The following is a 14,592-nucleotide window of genomic DNA, read 5'->3' as shown; positions in this document are numbered from 1 at the left end:
TTGCCTTCCCCTTGGCTGAACCCCTTAGCCTCTCTGGGCATTAGCTGCTTGTAAAAACTGTTTCCCCTGCCCCTCATGTTGAGGCCTACTTCAGACTATCCTTGGTATTTGTGAAATGTCCAAACCTATAATTTATAGCCTGTTCCTCAAATTTGTGAAGTGTTCTCAGTAGGGAACAGCTATGGCTTCACATTGTCTGAAAGGCAGTGGCTGCCTTCACAGTGCTGGGGGGACGAATCCCCCAATGGGAGGCAGGGGAGGGAGGCTGGGCTGGAACTGGCCCCTGTTTTAGCAGGATGGGGAAGAATGGATAAGTAACGCTGTTTAATTTCCCTTCATGACACTTCTCCCCAGCTCCTTCCCTATGCTGCTCCCCACACACCCTCACCAGCCCCTCCAGCCCCCCAAACACACACACTCCCAGCAGTTCTGATTTGCCCTAACTTCTTCATGGTTCGGCTTCTCCTTCCTATAGAGACGTGGAGCCAAGTAAGCAAGCAGAGGGTGAGCTGCTTTATCTTATTTACATGCGATATACTTATTGTGTTTCAGGCCCTGTAGGACTTAAAAAAAAAAATATATATATATATATATATATATATATATATAACACTTTATGCCACTTTTAAATGAGTCATTGAGAATTCATGTCATGCTGGGTCCTGTAATCGTAGGTTTTCTAGATCAACTTTTTGTCCAAGACCTATCGAGAAAGGGAAATATGGGAACTAGAACCACGTGTAGAATATAAGCAATGATTTTAAAGCATTGTTAATGTGTGATAACTGACATACATTGAAAACACTGAAATCTTGAAGTTTGTAACTCCTTCATATTCTGTAATGATGCTGGGATCAGAAGACAAGAGTAATACCTAAAAGGATAATGTGCAAAGTGATATTTTAGCCTTGTGCATGATTTTATGTTTTCAGTGTACTATGTATGTATAGAACTGTTAAAGTTGTTATTTCCAATATTTATATTAGAAAAATTATATAGACACTATAATTTTAACAAGCATTTTTAATAACACTTGCACTTACTGTATTGTAATAAATTTCACTTTTAACAGAAAAGAAAAGTTTAATTTTAAAAGTTTTTATTCTGATGTCACCTTGCTTAAAAGGTAACAAAAATATGAAAATTGCTTGGTGTTCTGAAATGTGCGATTGTGAGCAATAATCTACCCTGCATGAGAATAATAGCAATAAGTTGTAAGATACCATTTTGAATGTGTAGTTGGCTTGTAATAGCTTTTCTTTTCCTAAGATGGAGATACTGTTTAATTTATACTACCTTTTGCAAAAGTGCCCTTGTTGCTTATACACATTTAAATAACCAAGGTAGCCTTAATGTGTAGCCTTAAAGCATTGCCTCTTGATTGTATTTCCAGAATGATATAAAGTACTTGCATATAGAATATTTGTAGTTATTCCCTACTAATGGAATGGTTTATCAAAGTGATAGATTATTGGATTTTCTATATGTCTGAAACAGAGGCATTTATTCTATAGCACCTAAGTATCATTAAAGTAATAAATGTCAGTAGGGAAAATAAATAAATAAAGGGGAAAGAAAATAAGCACTCTATGGATTATAGCTTCCGTCAGTGGGGAGGTGGTTAACACCAAGTGAATTATGGGAGTCTGAACAAGGGTGTTGATGGTTCCTCTTCACTCCTCCAGCTTAACTACTTTCAGGTTATTACCCTTGATATTTTTACATTAATATAAAATAAATTTTTTAAATGATAGTAATGGATTTAGTTGAGAGGAGCTTCATGTTAAGCACTCCAGTTTATTGCAATTAATTAAAAATTAACTTGTTTGATTTTGTATTACTTATTTCAGTTGATAATCTCTTAAAGTAGCACATCTACTTATTACACATATACATTATTTTTTATGCATTACAAAAGATAACCTAGTTTTCTTTTGGCAATGATCGCAGAGAAGTTAAAGTTTAACTCGACAAAATCATTACTGTTATAAAAAGGGAAGCATTTGGTCTAATCAGAAGATTTTACAGAAGATGAATATTTATTTCACAAATTCATCTCGATATATGCTGCATGGCAAAACAAAATTAAGTCAACAAACTTATAACTTCCTAGGTACAAAACACTTTGAGAGCTACATTATAGTTAAAAAGAACTATTGGAAGTCAATTCTTCATGGGTCTCACACTTCTGTGTATCTTGTAAGCAGAAGCACTGACTGCCTTTGTTCTGGGCTATCATTTCAAGAATGTTTTATATAGTAAACAGACATGGAAAACAGAAACAGTATCTTTCTCTCAAGTTTAATGTTCCTCTTGGGTAACATAATGCATTGTGTGTGCTGATGTCACTTGTCCCTCTTCATGTCACCCTGAACAAACTGGAGACTGGGGAAGAGGCAAAGGAAAATGCTGATATTCTGGCTATTGCTATTGTGGTAATAGAGTTCTTTGTCTCTGACTGAGAAGGCCTGTGTCTTCTGCCAGCAACCATGAAACTGTGGCAGGCTTATTTGTTAGCTGGAAAGTAAGGTAGAATCCCAGACCCTTCACAGCTCTCAGGAACATATAAAACAGAACTGCTGCCTTTAAAAGGGGGTTAATCTACTTAGGGAGAATACTGATGGAATAAATCAGAGCATACATATAAAAAATAAAACATTTAATAGCACATAAAATTTGATCAAAAACAGAGGAAATATTAATTTGAATGTGATCTTCTGAATAAATTAATGTTAAAACTTTTAATTCTAAGATGATTTACTTATAATAGTGATTCCTTAACTCAGTTATATAAATCTTTGGAAAGCTACTTATAGTGAAAGGCTACCGTCAAATGTACAGTCTTCTAATTAAAAAAAAAAAAAAAGAAGTCCATATTTTCTGAAACCACCCCCAAGAGAAGATAATATTTACATAATTAACCATAGCTTCTTACAAATACCTCTCCCAGGGCTGCTGGTATTTAAAATTCCACAAATTGAAAGCCATTTTCCATTAAAAAATAATAACCTTAGAAGACTATAATAAGAAAGATCAATAATAACAAGTGTTGGCCTGGAGAAATTGGAATCATCGTATACTGCTGGTGGCAATGTAAAATTGCGCAGCCAGTTTGGAAAACAGTTTGAATGTTCTTCAAAAAGTTCAAACATAAAATTGTTTTCATATGATCTAGCAATTCTACTCCTAGTTATATATCCAAGAGAATTCAAAGCATGTATCCACACACAAAAAGACTTCTACATAAATGTTAATATTAGCATTATTCATAATAGCCAAAAAGCAGGAAAAAAGTCTATCAATTAATGAATGGATAAACCAAATATGGGATGTACACATAATGGGAAATTATTTGGCAATAAAAAGGAATAAAATACTGATACATGCTACCACATGTAACAATGAAGCTTGAGAATATTATACTAAGTGAAAGAAACCAGTCACAAAAGACAACATATTGTATAGATATTATTCTATTTATACATGCATTATATTGTATTGCACTATTCCATTTATATGAAATGCCCAGAATAGAGAAATCCATAGAATCAGGAAGTAAATTAGTAGTTGCAAGGTCGCCTTCCCTGGTCCCTTTCCTAAAAAGTGGGTTAGTCTCTTCCTAAGTGACTCATAGCCTCTATATTTATCTTTATTGTGTATTTTCTACATGGTGCTACAAATGCCTTTAAGCAATTTGAGTACTGAGATTGTTTCATGTTATGCTGCTGAATCTTCAGTATTTAAAACCATTCATTCATTCAACACATAGTTTTGAGCAGCTACTATATGCCAAGCAATAAGGACACAGCATAAACAAATCAAGATTTCTGCTTTGTGGAATTTATATTCTAACAGGATACATAGTAAATTCTCAACAAGGATTTGTTTAATAGAAGAATGAATGTGAAAAATATTTTTTTTAATTTTAGAATCAACTGACAATCCATAAAACAATGACTACATTTACAATAAAATGCTAAATGGGAGTGAATTTTGTCTTTCTGAGTTTATACTTCTCAGGGTCTAACGGATTCAATAATAATTTTGACCAACACATGGATGTCAACCCTCTTACTAAATTTATTCCATCACACAGTATTAAAAGCATCATTCTAGATTTAATTAATCCCATTCACAAATAGTGATAAGAAGCATTCAAGCCATTAAAATGAAAGTGATAACCCAGAGGCAAAATAAAAACTACTTGGATTATCTGCATAATTAAACTTACATTACCTCTAAAATAACAAAACATGTAGAGGGTGCGTTCAGTACTTAGTTATAAAGTAATCTAGTTAGGGACTTAAAAACATCCTATTAAAATTAATTATAGCACTAACTGATTTAATGCAATATGTAAAAAACACAATTGTTTCAGCACTTATGGCATAACGATGCTTTAACTACAGTGAGTGAAGCCAACATATATACACAATTCATTAAGTGCATTTTGTTAACTTGAAGGTAGTCATGATTAGCCATCTCTTATGTAGTAAAATAAGATTAGCATATTGGAATTATCAATTTTATTTTTCTGTAATCTGCTAAGATTGGGAATTCGATTAAATAAACTATATGTCTCTTTTAAATCTACAATCTGTGATTCTATAAATTCAGTTGAGCTATTCTGACCTATATGTTTTCACGTTTTAGAAGTACATATTTTTTTAGGTTAGCATTTTTAGCACTTCCTTCTGCAGACCACTATTGTCCTACAAAAATATTAAAAACTGGTTTATAGTGGGGAGAAGGGGAAGTCAAAGAAATTTGGGTAATATTAGATTTAAAAAGTTAAAGTCGTTAATTTATTGAATGATTTCTCAGATCCTCATCATCTGACAGATTCTCAAGTAGGGGAGAAGAGAGTATCCCGTTCAAATATAGGATCCCTTTTGTTTTTCTTTCTTTTAAACATACCGATAGGCTTTCCACAAAACTCACTTTGGGGGGGCTTCCCTGGTGGCACAGTGGTTAAGAATCCACCTGCCAATGCAGGGAACATGGGTTCGATCCCTGTTTCAGGAAGATCCCACATGCTGTGGAGCAACAAAGCCCATGCACCACAACTACTGAGCCTGTACTCTACAGCCCGCAAGCACAACTACTGAGACCGCATGCCACAACTACTGAAGCCCGCATGCCTAGAGCCCGTTCTCCGCAACGAGAAGCCACCGCAGTGAGAAGCCCATGCATCACAACGAAGAATAGCCCCTGTTTGCTGCAACTAGAGAAAGCCAGCAAGCAGAAACGAGGACCCAACGCAGCCAAAAATTAATTAATTAATTAAAAAAAAAAACCCTCACTTTGGTACATTACTGATTTATCTGAAAGTTTTCTACGTAGAAAATATTGAACATAAGTCTTATAATACTTATTCTTTTTAGACTATAATAGATTTAAGGTTCAACAGGTGCGGTTTTATGATTTAGACAAGAGTCGCAAACCTTTCTGTAGAGGCCAGAGAGTAAGTATTTTTGTTGGACATATGGTCTCTGTTATGACTACTCAACTCATTTGTATCATGAAAGTAGCCATAGACATTAAGTAAATGAATGGGTATAGTTATGTTAGAATAAAACTTATTTTCAAAAACAAGAAGTGGGACATACTTTGCCAATCTCTGTTTTAAACAATGGAAATTGATTCCAAAATAAAAGTTTAAATCTGTTGTAAGAAACTACATTAAGCTACCTGTTGACAGCTAAGAATAAATTAATTATGGTTCTATTTAATTCAGATTTCTGGCCTTAAAATATCCTTTTAAATCAATCAATCTTAATATTATGTGTTTTGCTCAAAAAGTGGTACTTTCTTATAAACATAGGTCATTGTGTTGTTGGACTACTGGTCTTTGCTGAATTCAGTAAAGAACAGGAGAACAGATGGCGACGTTTTATATTAAATGTTAATATATTCCAACTTTGATGTACACCAGGTTCAAGAGTTCCCATTATGTTCCCAAACATCATATTAAAAAAAAAAAAAAGATTCCTGTCTACAAATGTTTATTTCACAAGCAAGAGGATTTTTGCCTTAGACCACCTGGCATGTGTGTACTCTTCAAACCCTTCACTTCTTAAAGATGTATGAAATAATGTCATATTGTTTCCTGAACCATTTGAAAAGATTTATTCACATTATATTTCATTTATTTATCTATTTTTATCTAGGACTCTTTCCTTGAACCATTTTCAGCTCTTATCCAAACAGCATGCTTTTATCCTGGAAGGTAGAAAAATATAACAGTACTTCAGTTCTCTAAGGCGCTCCCCTCCTGTGGTACTGATAAGAGCTGCTACTGAAAGCATTTAAGATTCTGTATCAAAGATAGGACAAGACACAGCAGTTAGTCCAAGAGAAGGGCAAGGAGCAGTATGGTAGTAAGCGGGTTAATAGGAAAACTAGGGCACTGAGGAGGATCATCCTTCAAAATAGAGCAATCTCATCACACTGACAGGTGCCACCAAAATTCTTACAACTGGGCTGTTGCTGGCAGTACTCACTGCCATCTCACTGTCCCAAATCTGTGGTCACCTGTTGCTCCACAAATGAGATAGATGTTAAACAGAAACTTACACTCTGCTATTCTTTGAACCTGATTCACACTAAATTTTACAAATCAATTATATGCTATGACAAAAAAAGGAAGTTATTAATTTCTAACCATTTAAACCAGACCATTTATATTTTTGCAAGCTCTTATTCAAGAGAAGCAAAACACTGCATATACTACTTACAGCTCTAGAATATTACCCTTACAGATATTCAGTAAACAAATATACTGAGAAATGAAAATGTATTTTCTATTAAACAGAGTACTTAAAAAATGATTAAACTAATAGTTGACTCTATGGTTTGTTTAAGTGCTTTATATGCTAAGAACCAATTGTCAGGAATGTTTGAGTTATATATGATGAAATTTCAAGGTGATGGTTTCATTGCAACGAGCCTTGTTTTTTGGTCAGCAAGGGTCCTGATATAAAATAACAACTATTGATAAAAATAAATGTTCCACATACACTGCAGTTATGAAACTTGGTCCACTAGAATTATTCTCCCTTCACCCGGCCGTGGATGTGATGTGACTGCTTTGGTAGGATACCATTCTATTTTTTAAAATAAACTTCTTGATATCAAGTTAAAAAAATTATTATTAAAAATTGATGTATTTGTTTTAGAAGAAGATTGCTATGAATCAACTCAAATATAGTCTTTTTGAAATTTAAACATACACATACTTGAGAAATTATTAAATGAAAAAATATTTTTAGAAAAATTGTTAAAATGCTAAATCTATTTGTTACTAAACTTATGTATATGGAAGAAATATATCTTCCACTTGTCTGCTGTTTCCTCTCCAACTAAAATTTGAATTGTCAAATAAAACTAAAATAATTGTGCTGCATAAGAAACAACTATAAACATATTAATGTTTTAAATCACTACCTGGGAAAAGAACTTCATCAACAAAATTACTTTAAGAATGCATAAGAAAAAATTTATTCCACCCTATAATTATGGGAAGCTACCTGCTACTGCTGGAGGGTCTCCTGCAGAGGCAGGGGGTCACTCTGTCTCATGGTGAGGACAAGGAAACTGGCAGCAGAAGTGCTGGGAAGTACTCCTTGGCGTGACCCCTCCCAGAGTCCCCATTAGCCCCAACAAAGAGCCCGGGTAGGCTCCAGTGTTGGGTGCCTAAGGCCAAAAATCCAACAGAGAGGGGACCCAGCCCCACCCATTAGCAGACAAGCGGATTAAAGTTTTACTGAGCTCTGCCCACCAGAGCAACAGCCAGCTCTACCCACCAATAGTCCCTCCCATCAGGAAACTTCCACAAATCTCTTAGATAGCTTCATCCACCAGAGGGCAGACAGCAGAAGCAAGAAGAACTATAATTCTGCAGCTTGTGGAACAAAAACCACATTCACAGAAAGACAGACAAAATGAAAAGTCACAGGACTATGTACCAGATGAAGGAATAAGATGAAACCCCAGAAAAACAACTAAATGAAGTGGAGAAAGGCAACCTTCCAGAAAAAGAATTCAGAATAATGATAGTGAAGATGATCCAGGACCTCGGAAAAAGAATGGAGGCGAAGATCTAGAAGATACAAGAAATGTTTAACAAAAATCTAGAAGAATTAAAGAACAAACAGAGAGAGATGAACAATACAATAACTGAAATGAAAAATACACTAGAAGAAATCAATAGCAGAATAACTGAGGCAGAAGAACGGATAAGTGACCTGGAAGACAGAACAGTGGAATTCACTGCCATGGAACAGAATAAAGAAAAAAGAATGAAAAGAAATGAAGACAGGCTCTGGGGCAACATTAAATGCAACAACATTCTCATTACAGGGGTCCCAGAAGGAGAAGAGAGACAGAAAGGACTTGAGAAAATATTTGAAGAGATTATAGTTGAAAACTTCCCTAACATGTGAAAGGAAATACCCACCCAAGTCCACGAAGCAGAGAAAGTCCAGATAGGATAAACCAAAGGAGAAACACGCCAAGACACATAGTAATCAAACTGGCAAAAATTAAAGACAAAGAAAAATTATTGAAAGCAGCAAGGGAAAAATGACAAATGACATACAAGGGAACTCCCATAAGGCTAACAGCTGATTTCTCAGTAGAAACTCTACAAGCCAGAAGGGAGTGGCATGATATACTTAAAGTGATGAAAGGGAAGAAACTACAACCAAGATTACTCTACCCAGCAAGGATCTCATTCAGATTCAATGGAGAAATCAAAATCTGTACAGACAAAAAGAAGCTAAGAGATTCAGCACCACCAAACCAGCCCTACAACAAATGCTAAAGAAACTTCTCTAAGTGAGAACCACAAGAGAAGAAAAGGACCTACAAAAAAAAACCCAAAAACAATTAAGAAAAGGGTAACAGGAACATACATATGGATAATTACCTTAAACGTGATTGGATTAAATGCTCCCACCAGAAGACAGAGGCTTGCTGAATGGATACAAAAACAAGCCCCATATATATGCTGTCTACAAGAGACTGACTTCAGACCTAGGGACACATACACACTGAAAGTGAGGGATGGAAAAAGATACTCCATGAAAACGGAAATCAAATGGAAGCTGGAGTACCAATACTCATGTCAGGGCAGAAATTGAGAGACAGATGTACAGAACAAACGTATGGACACCAAGCGGGGAAAGCAGCTGGGGGTGGGGGGGTGGTATGATGAACTGGGAGATTGGGATTGACATGTATACACTGATGTGTATAAAATGGATGACTAATAAGAACATGATGTATAAAAAAATAAGTAAAATTAAATTTTAAAATTCAAAAAAAAAAAAGAAAAATATAACAACAAAAAACCAAACAACCTGATTCAACATTAACAAAAGGCTTGAACAGATATTTGTCCAAAGAAGAGATACAAAGGGCCAATAAGCACATGAAAAGATGCTCAACTTCACCAATCATTAGGGAAATGCAAATCAAAACTGCAACGAGATACCACCTTATACCCATTAGGATGGCTACCATCAAAAAAATAGAATATGAGTGTTTGCAAGGACATGGAGAAATTGGGACCCTGGCGTACTACTGGTGGAAACTGGTACAGTCAGTTTGGAAAACAGTATGGTGTTTCCTCAAGTAATTAAAGATAGAATTACTATATGATCCAGCAATTCCGCTTCTGCAGATATACCCCAAAGAAGTGAAAGTAGGATCTCAAAAAGATATTTGTACACCCATGTTCATAGCAGCACTATTCATAATAACTAAACCATGGAAGCAACTCAAGTGTCCATCAGTGGATGAACGGATAAGCAAAATGTGGATATACATGCAATGGAATATTTTTCAGTCTTAAAAAGGAAGGAGATTCTGCAGTATGTTTATAACATGGATGAACCTTGGGGACATTATGCTAAATGAAATTAGCCAGTCAGAAAAAGATACATACTGTATGATCCCACTTATATGAGGTACTTAGAATAGTCAAAATCATAAAGACAGAAAGTAGACTGGTGGTTACCAGGGGCTGGGGGCAAGGAATAACGGGGAGTTATTGTTTAATGGGTATAGGGCTTCAGTTTCACAAGACGAAAACAGTTATGGGGATGAACAGAGGTGATTTTTGCAAAACGATGTGAATGTATTTGATACCGCTGAACTGAACACTTAAAAAATGGTTAAGATGGAAAAAAAATTGTTTATCATGAAATATATCAAATACAAAGTATAAATAAGATATATATGTATAAAAAAACTATAATGAGTACACAAATATTAGAATTTTAAAATAAAGACTGAAGATAGAAGTGTTTCAATGATGTGGGGCAAGGAGACTACCAAACATTACTGGTGGGAGTGTAATATGGTTTAACCACTGTGAAAATCAGATTGACATTTTCTCATAAAGTTAAACATACACTTACTATAGGACCCAGCAATTCTACTCCTAAGTGTTTGCTAAGGAGAAAGAAAACCTGTGTTTACGAAAAGACTTGTATATGAACATTCACCTCAGGTTGATTCAAAATAGCCCCAAAGTGGAAAAAATCAAAATGCCAATCAGTTGGAGGATAGATAAGCAAACAATGGTTTGCGTGCATAATGAAATATATTGAGCAATAATCAGAAATGAATTAATGATACACACATCAATGCAAATAAATTTTAAAACCAAGCTGTGCGAAAGATGCCAGGCATGAAAGAATATATATGATCCTGTTTTTATGAGGTTTCTAGAGTAGACAAAATAAATTTATAATAACGGAAATTTGACCAGTAGCTTCCTTGGACAGGTGGTGATGGAACTGACAGGAAAAGGGCATGAGAGAACTTTTTGAGGTGATGGAAATATTCTATATCTTGTTTGTAGTGGTGGTTACACAATTGTGCACATTTGCCAAAGCTCAACAAATTTCACATTTATAATGGGTGCTTTTTATCATATGTAAATGACACCTCAATAAAGTTGATTAAAATGTTAAGTATGGGATAGGGTAATCCTAGCTTTGGTTCATTCCATGTGAAAAATTTCAGCTGGATTTGCCTGGCTGCATGTTCAAATTGAGCTAGTTACTGAAAAAGATTTCTAAATGTGAGGCTGCCTGAATAGAAATGCAGCAACTACAGGACAAGAGTTAGTATCGCCATGGTCTGACCCCAAGTGTCATATTACGTCCAACTCTGTGTGCTGTACTTTAAGAAGGCACTCCACACTTTGGGAAATGGTGATGTTTTTCATGAGGGATCTCAAAAAGAATGTTCAAAGTAGTTGGAATTGCTTCTAGCTTGAGAGAGAGAAGAAAGAACTTGGGATCTTGCAGATGTTCTAGGATACTTAAAGGTTAATGTGGTAGAGACTGCGTGACGTTATATTGATTTTCCTCTCTCCTTTATTAACAGAGTCTCAATTTCATTGGGTATGACAGTGTGCCCAGGTATAAAAATTCTTTTCTCAGTCATTTTAGCTAAGACCAATGAGACTTAAGCAAAAATTGTTGGGCAGAACTTTAAAGACTGTTGAAAGATCAGGCAGACTTTGTGGATGTGAGTATTTCCTCCCCTTCTGTCCACATGGAGCACTGAAGTTATGGCTGTAACCTTAGCCTCCTTCAGCAACCAAGAAGAAAAGGCAGAGACTTTGGGTCTATTACCTTTGAAACACTGAATTAATACCAAGCTTTCTATTGGACTTCTCATTTTGTGAGAAAAACAATCCCGCACTCGTACAAGTCCACTGGTGATGGGTTTCTGACATATGGAGAAAAACACAGAGCCCCTAACAGAAACTAGGCAGGTATGAAGAGTGCATGGATAAATTTACTTTGGTCTCAAAAAGCATAGTGTGAGTGAGCGACTGATAGATAGGTAGGTATTTGGTCAATATAAGGTAAAAATTAATAATAGAGCTTTACAAAAACTGAGCAGGTCTGCTAACAATGTAGTGACTGCTCAGCACAGGCCGTGGGGCAACATGTCAGCCATGTTAAATGAGGTCTACCTATAAAACAGTGGATAAGAAATTATGTGAGCTAATTCCTAAGGGTTATTCCTTTAAATTCTAAGATACTGTGGCTGAGCTTTTTTTAGACTAATTGCTTTTGCCTGTTTCATGTTGTGACAAGAATTTGGCCTAAGGAAGTAAAACTCTTTTACCTCCGTGTGGTAATATTTCTTATAAAAATTATTAGGAAACTAGAAGGAACATTTCTGTGAATGCAGTTTTCTAAAGGTCACATAAAACTTCCAGGTATAACAGGTTCTGAAAGATGAATGACAGCCACTTCAGTGGTTATCAAATCATTTTCAAAGTACTTGTGCAGCACATAGAATGGTTTCTAAATAATATTATTCATAATATTAATTGACGGTCCCTTCAGAATTCTAAGTCCAGCGTTTTACAAAGCTTTACAAATGAAGGGGAATTTTTAAGGTAGAGCTAAATGCAGAAAAAAGTAAGAAACAAATTACTGCCAAATGACTATACCTATTATCATGTGAAATTTTGTTAATATTGTCTAAGCTAAATCATCCTTTTGGGATACTTCATGCCATACTTTTCAAACTATCTTTCACCTTATAACGGTAAATATGGCCCAGTGATTCTCATTTTTAATCGACAGTGTTGTCAGACATTTCAATGACGCTAGACATAATATTATGACATTCAGGGCCAGAGAGCAAGGGTTCTCTACTTGCTTTCAGATGAAAGCAAAGAGGTTCTCAAAAGCTGTCAGCCTTTCTCCTTTATGTTCTGAAAGCTGCCTGAACTTGTCAGTTTGCTTTCATGGCACTTTTATGAAATAATGCAAGAAAAAAAGTTATCAGAGCCTTCACACTTTTAAATGTCGTTCTTTTGTAATAGGTTAGAAATGTCACAGGACCATAGAATGTTGGAATCAGAAGAGTGTTTAGTTATCATTAATTCTAGTACCCCCATCCTACTTAGGAGGAAAGCTGGAGAGGCCGGAGGACCTCTCCAAGCCACACATGGAGTCAGTAACAGAGCCACTCTAAAAACTGCATGTCAGTCTGAGGGCCACTGGTCATCTTGCTCTTAACATGCAAATAGATAAAGCTAATTTTTATATAATCCTCTCTATTTATTGGCAATAATTGTAAATTCTAGTCCCTTTTTTTTTTACCTTTAAAGCATAAGATTAGAAGCAGCCATAGTTAATAATAATTTCAATTTTATGTAGAGTTTTATGGTTCACAAGTGTTTTAAAAAATACGCTTCCAATATTTCATTTTCTTATATTGGGTGCTTTAAAAAGAAATAAAACCCCCAAATCCATTTTATTAAAATTTCATTTTGAAAGTCATGGGTAAGAATAATGGAAGATTCCTCCCATTATCTTTGCTCTTCTACTAACATAGCAACCAGATAAATGACTTTCCAGAGAAATTGATAGGATCACATAAGATAAAACATTTTTCCCCCCATTCTGTTCAGGGTTGACAATGAACTATGTCTAAATATTGGAATAATCATTCTTTTATCGTGTGTAGTCAGGCTTACTTTGTGCAGTGGCAACACGATCAGGCAAGTAGCTCTCAGATGACATGTGACAATATTAAATTCAACCTTAGTAAGCAGCTCCTCAGTTTCACACTTACGGTGGCTGGATTAACCCAATTATTTTTTTGGAGGTTAAGGGAAACTATATTTGCAGGACGTCATCTTTCATAGACCAGGAGCTAGGATTTTGTTATCTCAGTAGAATTTTATCAAGGCAAAAGGATCAGTTAGTTATTTATTAAATTTTAGCACAAATCAGATGAAGAGTTTTGAAGGAAGTAGATATGATTCCCTAACAATGCACTATGGGTTCTTCACTTTGATCCTCAGAAATGTGTGAAGCTTGGAACTTTCATTTAGCACACATTTCAGGTAAAATACTTCCAGTGTACCAGTTTCAGGTTCCTGGCTCTAGCAAAGAAGATGTATATCGGCTGCCATCCTTAGAAAGGACTTAAGCAAAAACAATTAGAGATTCAAGTTTGTAAAATGTAACCATTTTCATTACAGTAGATGGCAAGTTTATTAGATATTTTTAAAAATTATAATAAGTTCCTTTTAAAATACATCAGAGCCTCATCCCTGATGTTAAACATATCATTATCTTTTTTAGCTCAGATTTTTTTTGACTATACAATTTCAAATGCTGTATTGCATGCCACTCAGAAGTATATCCACTTTCAGACCCGGTATTTTGATTTTTAGACTAAGGAAGATGACCGTACAACATGTTATTTTGACTTGCTGGAATAGGGAAAACTCACAAAATCTAATTTACATAAATTTACCAGGGATCATAGATGATACAGGTCATGGATGACTTAATCTTTATAAAAATAGAATAGGATTTGGAACCACAATACTTCTATTCTGTCTCTGCCATTTACCAGTGACGTGGCCTCATGAGATTTACTATAACTGTGAATCAGGATCAGCATTTCCTGTTCTGTAAAATGGGGATAATGACACTTTCTAACTGGGTTTTTGCAAAAATTAAACAAAATAATGAAATCATGTAATCTGTAGGAATGCCATGTCAATATCAAGTTTATATTAATGTATAAAAACAAATT

General features: G+C 35.1%; 1 protein-coding gene across 1 annotated transcript in view; it reads right to left on the bottom strand.

The window, feature by feature from the left end:
- NAALADL2 (N-acetylated alpha-linked acidic dipeptidase like 2) overlaps positions 1–14,592 on the bottom strand; it is an 862,695-nt gene that overhangs the window by 506,184 nt on the left and 341,919 nt on the right. The window lies entirely within an intron of this gene.

The sequence above is a fragment of the Phocoena phocoena genome, chromosome 4 (assembly GCF_963924675.1).
Source record: "Phocoena phocoena chromosome 4, mPhoPho1.1, whole genome shotgun sequence".
NCBI lineage: Eukaryota > Metazoa > Chordata > Mammalia > Artiodactyla > Phocoenidae > Phocoena > Phocoena phocoena.
This window is presented reverse-complemented; position numbering and strand designations above follow the sequence as displayed.